The following is a 14,587-nucleotide window of genomic DNA, read 5'->3' as shown; positions in this document are numbered from 1 at the left end:
CCTGAATTATCTATGAATCTTTCCGCTGTAGAGCTTTATTATTCATAATTCTCAGGGCAGCATATGCCTTTTTTTTCTCAGGCATTATTACAATATAATTACTTGCTGTTCATCAGATATTGATGTCTGTATAGAATTTATGATTTAGCAATTAACTTTCAGGTATGCAAATGCAGTTCCTGTATGAATGTGCAGGTTGTCTCTGTCAGAGGATCAAATATGAGCCTTAGTATAAGTACACATTTTCCTTCATTACTACTCAAAGATTAGTATGCTCTACAAGCAGCTATCCCTTAGTTTAGTATAGAATTCTGGAATCCCTACAAGATGGAAAGAACTATATTGACAAATGTGTTATAATTTGAGCTGATCTTTCTGAAGTATTAATTGCATGGATTCCAACAGACAGCACCATACTGCATGGTTTTGGACTACAGACTCCAAACATTTCAGTTGTCCCAAAGGAAAGTCAAAAGGAAGTGCTGAAAAAAAGAGAATTTTTCAAGAAGCAATCTGGAGTAGTTCAGAATGGACAAAGCTTTGGCAACATACACTGTGCACTTCTCACAGTACAATTAAGTGACAAAAATTAATGGATATTTGAATATTAAAGAAAATGTACCTCATATTATTATTAGAGATGGAATATATGGGGTTCAAATATGCACAAATATAAAGGATTGAAATAAGCATGCAGCACACAGATGCAATACTCTAATGAAGGTAACATATGTAAAACAAATTAAAATACATGAACAACACGTTCTGAGTTATGTGTTTGTGCATGCTGAGTTGTTTTGGCAGATCAGGATAGCAGATGAATGTTTCAATACATAAAATGTATTTTATAAACATATCTAATTCTGAAGTCCTAGGTATCCATTCTGCATCTTTTATATAAGCCTCATGAATAATATCATTCAGTTTCCCAATTTTGTATGTACCAAATACACAAGTAACTAAAAAAAGCTAAAGAAATAAGAATGTTTTCAGATGAACATTTTTTCTTTTCCTTTTTTACCTGCCTACATGGTGAAGAACAATCTTCCACACGTAGCCAGATGCCATAATATTTAAATACATCTGAAAAGATGATTCTGATCTATCTGCTAGGGGAGTTGTCTTCACCATTTCACCCCTAAAAAATGCCCACCGCATTTCATCCTTATTTAGGAGCAATGTTAACGTGGAAGGACTCTTTAGGCAATGCTTGCTTTATATTAAAAATATTTCCTATCAGGCAACCAATAGCTCTGTTCCTCCTGTAGCCTCACTGGTACAGACCTTAATTCTGAACAAATTCTTAAGCCTTTCTGCTTACAAATGGAGCATTTCATTTTCCATTCTTCTGTTGGTTCCACTTCTCTGTTTCTCTTCCTCAGAAGCACCAACAGGGCTTCTGTTGCCCTGCACCTACATTTGACACGACTTAAAACACTGAGATAGGCAGGATGCTTTTGGTTACATTGGGCCTATTTGCTAGGACCCTTCTCTACGGATGAGTAACTGAGTGACCTGGAGATGAAAAACAGTACATTGTCATGATGTTTGCATTAGACAGAAAAACAAGACAAAACAAGAAACAGGAAAAGAGGACTTAACACGATAAAAAATAAGAAATGAACTAGGAATTCCAATAACACAAGTAAAAAAAATATCTTAGATCCATACAATGAACTCCTAAAGGACAATTTGCTAGAGTTTTGTGCAATTTGTTCCTTCTTTGCAACGCTGAAAGCATTCTGTGTCCTAACAGCTCGTGTGAGCAGTATCTCAGGATGCAATAAATATATATCAAGGAAATTGAATTTTTCCATCTTCTGTTCATATTATTAATTATCTAAGAAAAGCTGAAGAGAAAATTACCACAGTGTGAGTTTGTTCCGAAGGCTATTTACCATCAGAGTACAAACAAAACAGTAACTTATGCTACTGTTCTCGGCCTGTTTCCAGGAATTTCAATTGGGTATAGTACCTTTTTCCATGTCTTTCTCACAGTTGAAGTATTACCCACTATAAAGGTTGCAGAACATTAGAAACATATATCAATTAGGCTTTTCTTTACACAACAGTCATTTGTTCAGGGCTGTGAAACCAAGCAGCACGCAGCAGCTTTGTCACTGCACAGCAGCGTTTCAGCAGCTCAGGAGCACAAAGTGAGAAGCCGTGTCCCAACTCCAACTGCAGAGGACTTGCAGTTTGTAATCTTCACTGTATCACTCATGATCAGCTAACAAAAGAACACCTTATGACACAAAACTTCAGCTGAAGGTCTCTGAGGGCCTTCAAATCCATCAAACCTGAGGATGGATGCAGTTTGACGCTATCGACTTTACGAGATCTCTACAATTTGCTTCATCAAGCAAAGTGAACTTTGGAACAGCTTTAGGTTTCAAAGTAAATACATACATGGGAATATGTTTAATCAGGCATAGTGCCTATCCAATTTACTGTAATAACTCCTGTAAGTGGTTAGGAACCTTTCCCAAAAATCCTTCCTAAGCTGGATTTCACTGACTGGAAAAACTATTGCGCACCTTAATGACATAGGACTGCCTTTCTCATCAATGCACAGCATAGAAAGCTGAAGATATTTTAGTGCATTTTCCAGTTAGGTCTACCTGCTTTTCATTCTGAATAAAACAAGTTGCCACATTTTCTTATTTCCTAACAGGAAATGGAAGCACTTTGTTCAAGTTAGGACCCAGTAGTGGTAGTCCTGGGAAACATATCTGTAAGTTTTAGTCACAGGACTACAAACATAGGAACAACGCTGAAAAGAGCCAACTTCATTCTTTTTGGTTTGCTGTTACTTGTTCACATCTGAACAACATCTTTCCTCACATTTTATAACATCTCTATCTAAAGCACTAAAATATAGAAAAAAAATAATTAAAGTCTATTGGCATATTTTATGCAAACAACTTGTAAGGAGGCTTCCATTTAATCTCAATAGGAAAATTCGGTCCAAGGAATCAGATACTCTGCGTACATCCTGCTAGAATATTTCAAAAATTCAGTGCTTTATCTCTGAAGTGCTGAAAAAAATCCTTATGATTGTAGAGGAGCCTGTGATTACACAAGTTGTATAAACAGATGCAGTCTCAAATAGAGACAAGTATTTTAAATTACCTCAATTTTTTGGAATAAACATTTCCCTTCACAAACCATCTTAAACTTGAAAGTTTCCATGTGCTAGTAAGAATTGCAAGGTAACTAGAAATATGAATACTGGTGATGAAAGACAGACTTACATAACAAATGATCTGTGCACAGCAGACTGTCAGATTAAAAGAAAAAGGGAAACCATCAGGTTCAATAAGGAGTGCCTCCATTTCATTTTAGTAAAATTTTGTGAAGCAGAGAAGTCAGGAGTCAATTTGGTACTTCATATGTATTCAAGACTTATGGTACAAGATATGAACTATTATTTGAAATTAAGGGTGAGCTTGATCAATTTTAATTCACCTTTTTCTTCAGCATGTAAACAAACAAAGCAATTATAAAATTATTTAACAAAGGATTCCAATGAGAAATCACAGAACTGATAATCTCTACAGGCCTCTATGGATTTGAATTAAGGAGAGCTGCAACTCCAAACTGATTACTCATCAGCATAGATTTTGCTGGGGTTCTTATTTCCCCTTCAACCTTCTAGCTACACGCACAGTAGTATAACAGCATATATCTTCTCTTGGCTTCTGGCTCATAATCATCTCTCTAGAGGAGTAATTCAGAAGTAATGCAGAGCTATTGAAACAAGATTAATATTTTCTCTAGTACAGCAATCACTTCGTATTTCCTTTAAGCAAACACTGCCCTCTCAACCTTTGCAAAGTGACCTTGACTCTGACAAACCATTCTCTAAATACGGAAGGTTTTCTTCATTCTAAATCCATATTTCTGACTTACTTCAGAAAAAAAAAGGCTCAAATATGCAAGGACACAATGATCGGCTTTACGATAAACAATCAACTAATAACGATCCAGGAGAGATGGTAACAAAACCATCAACAAAATAATTTTATCCCTACAATCCAAATAAACCAACGAAAAGGTGCACTGGATCTAAAAACCTGTGCCACTATACTTTCCTGCCCCCAGACTCAGCTATCTATTAACTATGTTGCAACCACCATTTCATATTCCTAACAAACTCCTATGCAATGGTTTTCTGCCTTAAGTCTAAGGCATTTTTTAATTTTTTTTGAAAGAAACCACATTATCCTTATTTTTCCTGCATTGTTAGCAGTGCACTCAAATACAGATGTATGTGTCAGAAATACAATTATCAGGAGCTGTTAAAATGGGAACATATTTTGCTTTCTTCCTTCACCTGCAAATAAAGACCCATTGCTTCTTGCTTTCAGTAATACTTTTCCTGTTCAAAAACAAGTATTTCTGTAATTTAAAAATATGAGAAAATAGGGAACAGAGAGAGAGAAAGAGACATCCAACTGCTTTTTCTATAACTGCCTAATTTTAGGCATACTGTTCTGTCATTAAACTATATGCTATAGAGCCAATTCTTTCATTAATTTCAGTGAGAACGAATCTGTAAACCAACATAGGCATATTTTGATTTGCTTTATTAAATGGAAAATAAAGAGTCAGATTAGTTCATATTTAAAACATGCTGAAAAGTTGATGGCACCATGCTACATCAGGAATGGAGTTCTACTTTCTGATATTCCCAGCGGTTAAAACAAAAAGTCGGTTCTCTCATCTGTACTAACGTCTCTTTGGCTTTAGGAGGATCAGCATCTTCTGTGACATTTAGTTTTTTGTGTTTGTGCATGCTGAACTTACAAAAATAACTTCAGCGCTATTCTTGAGGGACTCACTCCACAAACAGCTCAGCAATCAGTTCTGATTCCTAACAGTTGGAAAATCACAGTATTTGAAGAGGTAGTGCTTTTATGACCAACAAATCACTGCGTAGTAGGGAAACATGCTATCCCTAAATTGATCTTTTTTACTGTTTTGGTCTTTCGGATAATTGTCCTCTTAGCACTGTTTCCAATCAAAAATCAGAAGTCAATACTATTTTTCAGTACAAAATGGTTTACTTTTTAATAAACAACACTGGTTTTTAATCATGATTACAACACGGTATTGATTTCTCAGATAACACACCAATTACCAATACTAGTTCTACTAGTTGTACTACAGGGACTGCATCTTGAAGCACTTTGGTTCTTTGGCTCAGACGTTCAATTCTCTGAAAAACTAACTGGAGGCAAATTAAAACATCCTTTGGCTGGACGCATTATGAATCTTACTCACTTGTCACGCTCAGGAATAACTAAATTCTTTTAACATCTACCTAAAAAAAAAAAATCTCATCTGCATAATTAATCAGAATGAAAACTTTAATCTTTACTCCACATTGATTTTGGTAAAAATATATTAAAATGTTAAGAGTGTCTATAATTTTTAATTAGATGAAAGATGAACTATCAGGTTATGTGGCTCTCAGCCTACACCAGTCACACAAAAACACAGAGGCAGAAATACTTAAACCTTTCCCTGCAGCTATTTTGCACGATATCTTTAAAACATTCTGAAAGCTTGTCACAGTCTATTGATGCTGAGTTGATCCACCTACTCTGCACTGGACTGTTAAAAACTGAATAGCAACTAAAAATACAGTGGGACTAGGAAAAGCAGTCTGACGTCGATTGGCTGCTTTTCCAAATTATGGCTCCCTATGTAATAAACACAGCCCTTTAAAGGCATCCTTCAACAGATAAAATATTAATTAGTTGAGTAGCACTTAGATGCCATTATGCAAGGAAAGAGAATGAGATTTTGAGAGAACGAAGAACCTGCAACCTGCTTTACACTCTGAATATCCAGAATTCATTGCATGTTCCCAATAACCAGTGAGAAAACACAAGAATGAATCCTAGGTGTTAGATATTGGTCATGGGTCATAGAAATGGCAGACTGTTGTAAGGCAGAAACTAAACCACCTTTAAAGTTTTTTTAAGAATTGGAGTAAATAATGTTACAATCCATGTCACACTGAAAGAAAAGGTGCTGCTTTTCCACGAGAAGTACTTAACTGGTTAAGAGAAGAACTTGCTTGGACTGAATTACTGAAATCTACTATGTAGCTGCCATTGCTATGGGTCAGCTCTATCTGAAAATCTTCAAGGAAATAGTGGGACAATGGATCCTCTCTGCTCTAATCCTGTTATTGACTGAAGAGAGAAACAGGATAAATATAGTAACCTCAATTTCTCATGTTCCACTTTTCCTGGGATTTTAGTAACATGGTGTTGAACTGCTGCTAGAATAAGGACTAATTAGCCACCAATGTTGCTTTGTCTTTGTCACAGCGTGGATGTGTTCTGAATACAACTGACAGAAGGATATCGACAGCTATATGTCAGTCAATACTGTATCACTGAAAACACTACAGTGATATGTGCTAGAAGTTGTAGAAACCCAAACTCATAATTAAGATTCGATGGCAGCTACACCTCAAATAATAATGACCTTAGCACTACACCAACTATTCCCATTTTCAACATCCAGATGTGAACACTGACCACCAAGCTCCAGCCCAAAGACTTTCAAGAACGCTTAAGTCTGGATTTCTCTCTTACAGTTCAGTTACATACATAATTGTGTTTTCTTTGGGAAGTGAAATACACTCCATTACATGATTATTTCTTTTTGACATAAAACATTCCTTCTGCTTATACGTCTTGAAAAAATGTACCAAAAATGCAACAGGCTGAGGCTACTTGCAAGAAATACTTCCATAACGTGAGCTTACTCTAATAAGAATTTCATAAGCAGGTCAGAATAGTGATAGAGAGAATGAGAGAAAAGAGCTGAATACCTTTGTAAAAACTTCATTCAGTATGAATGGTTCAGGACACAGACTGCCTCACAGCCAGCACCATGAACAAGTTCCCCCAATGTGGTTCTTAAGATTGTTTTAAAAATAGTAAATGCTCTTACTGAAAGCACTGCAAGAAGGATGTATCAGTATTCAACATTAGTTTCTACTTTATCCTCAATGAGTAGTTATACCACACAAAACATAGCTGATGATAAAGAAAAAGCTTTCAGTAGCTCATTTTTTTCCCCAAAGCCCTGAACAGATCACACAGCAAAATCCTGAGCTGACACTTCAGAGATGCTTTTTCCTTCCTGACACCAGTACTTTTAATACAATATTAAACTAAAATTATTAACTGGAGACATTCAATAACATCAAATACCTTAATAAGGCAAACCTAACTTCTCCTGCCATCATCCTGTTAATACGATGCTAAGGTAGGAATCAGAAACAAAATTCTCAAGAAGCTGAAAATGTAAAAGCTTATGTCTGAATGCTTATTCTGCAGAGGTTGCTGGAGGCAGATAAAACACATTTGTCCTTAACTGCATCTTCAAATATAAAAGACTGTATGAAACTGATACTAAAAATACTGTAATTATATCTTGAGGATGTACAAGCGAGAATAAACATAATTATGGAAAAGATATCTTTAATAGGAACACTAACAGCAGTCCTCAAAAGAATGGACAGATATTGTTCTCTCTTTTCTGTTTGTTTCTTAGTAAATATTATATCTGCGTATAAATACATCCATATTTCTCAAGATCTGGCACTACTGTTGTATCTCTATTTCGCTGACCTCTCACAAGCATTCCTGCCTTTGTTGTTTTGTATCCAGCAATACCGTGTTATTCACTCACTCGTTGAAGCTGTGCTTGACACCGCAGGGTACAAAATAACACAGAAAACATTATCTCTGGAACAAGAAAAGATTGCCTGATGCTGTGAATACGTCTATGAACAGCAAAATCAGCTTTGCCCTTTGAAAAGTTAGATCAGCAGCTTGATTGATTGCCCTCCCTACCTTTTTGTAGTCTTTTAAGAGTTCAAGAATTGGCCAGAAAATCAGTATAGCTCATGTAGAAGCCTCTCCAAAAGGAGAAAGAAATGTGATTTCAGTTTTGAAAACTATTCACCGAGATCTGCTGGGTGCATCTTTGAAGTAGCAGACAAAATGCAGGAAGCCTTGCTGAAAACACACTCATTACAGTTTTTGGGCTAGAAAGGGGAGAAGTAAGGTCATGTTCTGCATATATCCTATATAAAGGGAAAGAAAAAAGCTGCTCAAATGTTCTGTTGCTGCACTGTGGCATATTTCAATCATTCATAGGAAGCTCTCAGCAAAGAATGCTAACAGGAAACTTCTTCCTGGTGAATAATCTTGTCTCCTGGTCAAAAAAATATCCCTACTTGCCCTGTGTAAATCCTGTAAATGGAAATGAACTCGGTTTCTGAAGTCTTTAAAAGTCAAACCATTCTCACTGTATGCAAATCTCTACAGAGCTGATTATATGTATCTGGAAGGAAATAGTCTATTGCCCCTGGCTACAAAAAAGTAAGAGGATACACACGGTAGTTCTGGATATTTTAGTGCTACGTAAATTGCTCAGGAAGTTCTCTCAGGCCTGATAGACAAAAGTAGCAAAGTACAGGTAAGTTACCAGGAAAGGACTTTAGAAAGTAACAAATCAGAAAAGAAAATATGCTGAGCTCTCAAATAAGAGCTGTTATTTACAGAGCAGGTAGTTTGGGGACTACCATCCAGAGATATCATTCGCAAGTTTTGGAGGTGAGGTAAAAGATGACATTTACAAAAATAACAACAGCAAGTGTAGTTGGAAATTACTGAAAGCATCACCCTTCCAAGGAACAAATTCCTAGCTGATTATTCATAGGGCACCTGAACCTTTGCTGAAGCACAGTGATGTTGGACTACAATACCACCTAACTCATTTGTTCATTTTGGGCTGCAATGTAACGTGATATGATGTGACACAGGTGAACATGATTCTCTAAAAATCACAAATCTGACCTACAAGTCTATGTAGCACTATGTTATACACATCTGTGATCATAAATGGATCAGGAGCATCAGCTAAAGCTACAGCTGTGAAGTTAGTTTGCAGTAGTGAAATATATCTTCGTTACTATAAGAATATGAGTCTCTCTGCTGTAAACTCTTTCTGAAGTGGATACTTTCTTTGGAGGAATTAGGTGTGAAAGTCCATACAAAGATTTCAAAAGAATAACAATATTAAATACCACCTTGAAACCTAACTAAAAAGTACTGTTTTCAAGTCAAAGTACAAAAATGTCAGTCTATTAGTGGAACATCCCCCTCTCACACTGAGTCTCTCTATACTTGCATGACAAATTTAAATGCAAATTGTGTGCCGAGAACAGAAATCATTGAGAATATCTGAGATTAATTTATGCAATATCTGTGACTGTTCTGTTTTGCTGAAGAAATGCATGGGAGGAACCCATCCTATGATACTCCAAAAGAAATCTTGACATCACATTCCTAAGGACTGCATCAAAGACATGGTTACTAAGAAATCAGGTGTAAAGACAACAGAAGGACTGTTGATGATGAACCCGAATTCATATGTATATGGAAACAGTCATCGTCCCTGTCTTTTCTGGTCATGTCATCATAAATATTACCAGTACATTTTTGTATCATCCACCATGAAAGGTGCTCATGACCCATATGTGCTATTCATTTTCCAAATAAAGTGAAAAAAATGTGCTCTTCACTCTACAGACCATGCAAACGAAATCTCTCGTCTTTGTCAGAGCTTTTTAAACCTTGATAAGTTATGAAGTGGTATAGATAAATTTTAAGTCAGAACTGCATTGAAGTCTAATATATCTAACTCCTAAATTGCTCTTTGTCAGATCCAATGGCTTTCCACTGTCTCCTCCCACACGCTTTCCATCTCTTCTGAAAATCGCTTCATCTTTGAATCATTACCATTATAATTACGAGAAAAATCAGGAGAAGAAAAAATCTTTGACACAAGGAATATTACCATGGGACAAAAATATCCTGCTATAACCAAAGATAATGCTCCATTATTAATTTCTCTATCAATTATTGACTCCGTGATAAGGTAAAAGTCTAAATGCTTCCACCCTGTATGTGGTATTCTTCTGTGCCTCCAAAAAAATGTAAACATGTCTAAAAGCTAGAAAGTGCATGGCTATTCCGAAACTACTGAGGAAACATTTTTTTGCCTTCGTAAAGCAGAGAGGTGATGCTATCCATCCATCCAATATTCAGTTTGGTGAGTTTTGGTACTCCAAAGGCAGGGGGTTTTTGTTTGCCCACTTGGGGTTAATTTTCTCCTTGTTTGGGAGTTATAGAATGTCTCACGGCATAACTTGTCAGCCCAGTATTCTGCAAATAGCCACCTTGGCTGGATAAATGATTGAAATCTACTTTTACAAGTTCTTAGAGGGGATGAAAGTACAAATTTTAACTTGGACCATTATAAAATAAGATATTTAAAAGGAATGCTTCCTTTTAAGCTCCAACACTCCACTTCATACTATCATTTAAAATCACACTGGAAGGGATCTCATATAGTTCTATGATTTTCTGGTTGGCTTTCTGCCCCATAGCAGGATGAATTATCTCCATGCTATTTTTGATAGACATTTGTCTAAATTGTTGCTAAAAGCTCCACTGAAGCAATTCCACAACTTGCTTAGTTTTTCATTTTCTGTAACAATATTTTCCTATTACTGAATACAAATCTCCCAATTTGTAACTTAAACTTCTTATCAATCACCCCAGACAGAGTCTTCTTTTTCTTTTCCCTGCACTTTTCCATGAATCTGAAGGTTTTATGTTACTTTTCACCATGTAGTTTAGAGGATCCCAGTTCCTTCAAATCCTTCTTTATTAAAGGCCCTGTAAATCTACAAGATAAGGTACAGTGCTAATAGAGATCTCTGAATTCTTTATTGGCCAAGGAACAATTTCTGCCATTGACACTGTCAGTGTAGAGGCCAAGAACTCAGTGGGAGAAAGAGACTGGCAGATCTTCACCTCCAGACTTAGATCCTGAAAAACAGTACCAAGGCAAGGAGACAAAATCTGCAGAGATGCACACATTACCAGTGCTAGTTTAGTCCAGCCTTGTGTTTTGCCTTCAGGTAGGCACTGGAAGCTCAGCTGCTAGGGCTGACAGAGGGGTCACAGCTTGTTTGCATTGAAAATAGAAGAACAGAAAAGATAAGAATTATCTTGATTTTAACTTGCAGCAGAGTATCTTTACTATCGAGTATCCTTTACTCCAATCTTCCCTCAACTTCCTGTCTGAAAGCAGGAATGCTTACTTTACACTTACTGCAAGATGTGAGGAGGAGAGAAAGAGGCTTGGGAATATGGCAGGCTGCCCTGATAAAATCTCCTGTATTGACTTCCAATGAGAGAGCTCACCTTTTAAGATAAAACGTGTTTGCAGTCTTTTAAATTTTACTTACAAATATTCAGGATGAAATCCTGGTTTCTCTGGTCTCACAGTAAGATTTTTACGAATCACTTAATAGCAGATGTATTTCATGCTGCAGGGATATGAATTACAGATAAAATTACACTTTAAAAATGATATTGTTGTCTGCTTCTCAAGATCTCCTTATGTATCACATTGTTCTCAGTCTACAGTTCTGGCAGTTTACATAGAGAACACCCTCACAGTAGAGTAAAAACAATAGTTTTACACATTCAAGTACTATTTTCAGTGAAAGTAACAGAACGGTTTCATAACAGCATGCTTCAGCAACACACAGATGCTTCAAGGAAAAGATAAATCTTTCATCTTAAAATTCTGGCATGAAATTGGTTCAAGATTTAGCAACTGCTGTATCTTAGGCTTTTGCTTTGTTAGTGGTTTTCCAATAATCTTTTCCTCATCTAGATTACCTCTATTATTTAGTTATAACTTCCTCCATAATTGCAATCACTGAATAGTAATCACTTAATAAAGATATCCTGACAGGTCTATTTTTGCACTTGGGAAAGATTCATTTTCTTTATCATCACCCCAGTAAGCAATTTTTCTTCCTAACTGAAGTAGCCAAGTGAAATGAAGTGTCTGGAGCACAGTTCTACTCTGCTCCAGCCAGCACTTCAGTAAGACCAGGCACCAATCCTTTCATTTTTATATTATTTGGATATGGATTCTTCAAACTCTGTGTGACATGGAATTTGTGCTGACTGGTTTCTATATATAACTCCATTGATACACAAAGGTGAAGGCTGCCTTGCACAGCTTGTTACCAGTGAGCTGACACTGCAGACATTTCTTTCCTATAATGCAGCTAATGCGGAGACAAACCACATTCTTGTTTAAAGCTCATGAGAAGGAATATGAGCTTAGATACTCAATGCTGAAAAGCCAAAGCATACACATATAGTGGACTGTTTCGAAAAGACTGACTGTGTATTAGATAGAACAAAATAACCTGACAAACTTTGATACCTGCAGGTTGCAATAATGATTTCTTTTCCACTGTGATGGAGATATAGAATGAGAAACTGCTGAAGAAACACGAAGAAAATAAAAGAAAGTTTGGTTTACAGATAGAAACTTCTTTTTCCTCACAAAGTAGACTGATTTATCCAGAGCAGACTTGGCTTAAGCCACTAAAATCAAAGCAGGCTTTTCTCCTGACTTGAAAGGATTTCAGACTGGGTCTAGCAATATGTGAACGTTCAGACCAAATAAACTCTCCTGCAGGAATCCCAGTTTTCTGCTTGAAGACTGTGTAGGGAGTGCGTATCGTGAAGTTCCTAGAGAGACTGAACACAGCTATTAAAGAACTGAAGCTGTGCAGAAGGAAGGGAAAGAATTCAGCCTTTGCTCCTATGCCTTCTGCACCTGGCCTGGCCTTTCTTCCTCTTTGGACAGACAGACTTGTGGGGTTTCCAAGGTACCTTCCAGACAGGACTAAGGGAATGGCTCTGAATTAAAAAACCATTAATTAACATTCCTGAATATAATTGTTTAAGGCAGACATTCCCTAGCTAGTAATTCTGATCTCAACATTTCAATTGAAAGCTTAACCCATAAAGGGAGCGCACTAAGTTAGAATGAGTTCCTGTAAAATTTAAGTATGTTTTAGCTATTCACACAAACGTTTAAAGTACTCCGAGCAATTCATTCTTGGCTCCCAGGACCAATCTATTCTCCAAGGACCAATTGTCCAGTGGTAACTCCTAGTGTTTTCTTTACAATCACTGACAAAGCTTAGTTTTATCACCCTTACCTTCCACACTCTCTCCTTTTGAGCCCCCTATAACGAGCCTCTGTGTTAAAAGCAAAGCAGAGAAAACAAACTGATGGGATAAAGCTGTGATGCTTTCCTCAGCTGACTTCCATTTCTGGCATCACGCTTTGTTGCTTTTGTCAATGGTCTGACAGTCAGGGAATGTCTCATTAATACAGCCTCCTCACAACATCTATCTGTCCACATGTAGCACACAGCTTATGACTGCACAAATTTAAATGTATGATAAATGGAAGGGCAAACCTAATTTTATTTTATTTTTTTTGCCCAAAGTCTAATCTTTACTGCAGGCAGACCAACATTAAATTTAAAAGAAATTTTCTGATACATACCAAACAAAAAGAGCTTACACTTACTTACTTTAACCACTTCACCAGTGTTGGCCTTCCTCTCAAAAGAAAAGCAATAGGGAAAATATTTATTTCACAGCTTTGAAAATTAAACGAAAAATCTCACTTCAGGATTCACTTGTCCAGCTTGTAATTTTTCAAATTCTTTTACAATATCAGTACAAGGCATCTTTTTGTGTGCACAGTAATGAAGACTTGAAATACACTAATTATCTCTGAACAGGCATGATTCTAAAAAATTATTGAAAAAAAAAAAAAAAGGGCAAAGAAGCAACTTTTAGAATAAGCAATTATTACACAACTTAATGCAAAAATATTTATAAAGTAGGCATTTTGTACTCAATATTAAAACAAAACGCCTGGATTAATCTAGCAGAGAGATGTTGACACGATGGAAGTCAGGAAGCAGTTGTGAATAAACACTCTGCATCTTTGCTGGTGATAAAGTGTTCAATCACAAAAGCTTTGACTTTAATCATATTGCTGTAGTGCGGTGGAAGCATGCAGCACCACAAAGTCAGAGATATGCCCTAAAAATATGATTTTGTTTTACCAATAAGCATATTCTTTTACTTTCCAACTCATGTATGCATCTGAAATGGTTTGTATATTCAAGGAGAAATCAGAGGGGAATGGAAAAGAAAAACAGCTTGAGGGATGCAATAATCTCACCATACTTTTAATTAAAGAAATAGCAATTCACTTGTAATAGGACTGTCCCATTAGGGTCCCTTTTTGCCATGAAAATCTCAATTGACCTACTCCTTTTCCCTGGTAAATTCATCACTTCAAGAAGATCTTGCTTCTTGACTCACCATGTGTTTTTATTTAAGGTACACCTCACTGTTCTCTGTAACTTTTTTTGAGAAAAATACACTTGCCTGAAACTCACACAGTTCCAGTTCGTATTTGGAAACTCTTACTCCATATAATTTTGCTTATAGTTCTCAAACAAGATTTGACCACTTAGATCTTCCAATTTTCAACTACAATACAGGGAAAATAACATTTTTTTCCTTCCCCCCCCACCCCTCCAGTAATTTGATAATATTGTCCAAATACCCCGCCTGACTGCTCG

The 14,587-nt window shown here is 36.5% G+C and overlaps 1 protein-coding gene across 16 annotated transcripts in view; it reads right to left on the bottom strand.

Annotated features, from left to right (window-relative positions):
* TENM2 (teneurin transmembrane protein 2) overlaps nt 1–14,587 on the bottom strand; it is a 602,430-nt gene that overhangs the window by 57,817 nt on the left and 530,026 nt on the right. The window lies entirely within an intron of this gene.

Source organism: Tympanuchus pallidicinctus, unplaced genomic scaffold (genome assembly GCF_026119805.1).
Source record: "Tympanuchus pallidicinctus isolate F22 unplaced genomic scaffold, pur_lepc_1.0 scaffold21, whole genome shotgun sequence".
Classification (NCBI taxonomy): Eukaryota; Metazoa; Chordata; class Aves; order Galliformes; family Phasianidae; genus Tympanuchus; species Tympanuchus pallidicinctus.
Note: the sequence above shows the minus strand (reverse complement) of the source record. Positions and strands in the feature narration are given on the sequence as shown.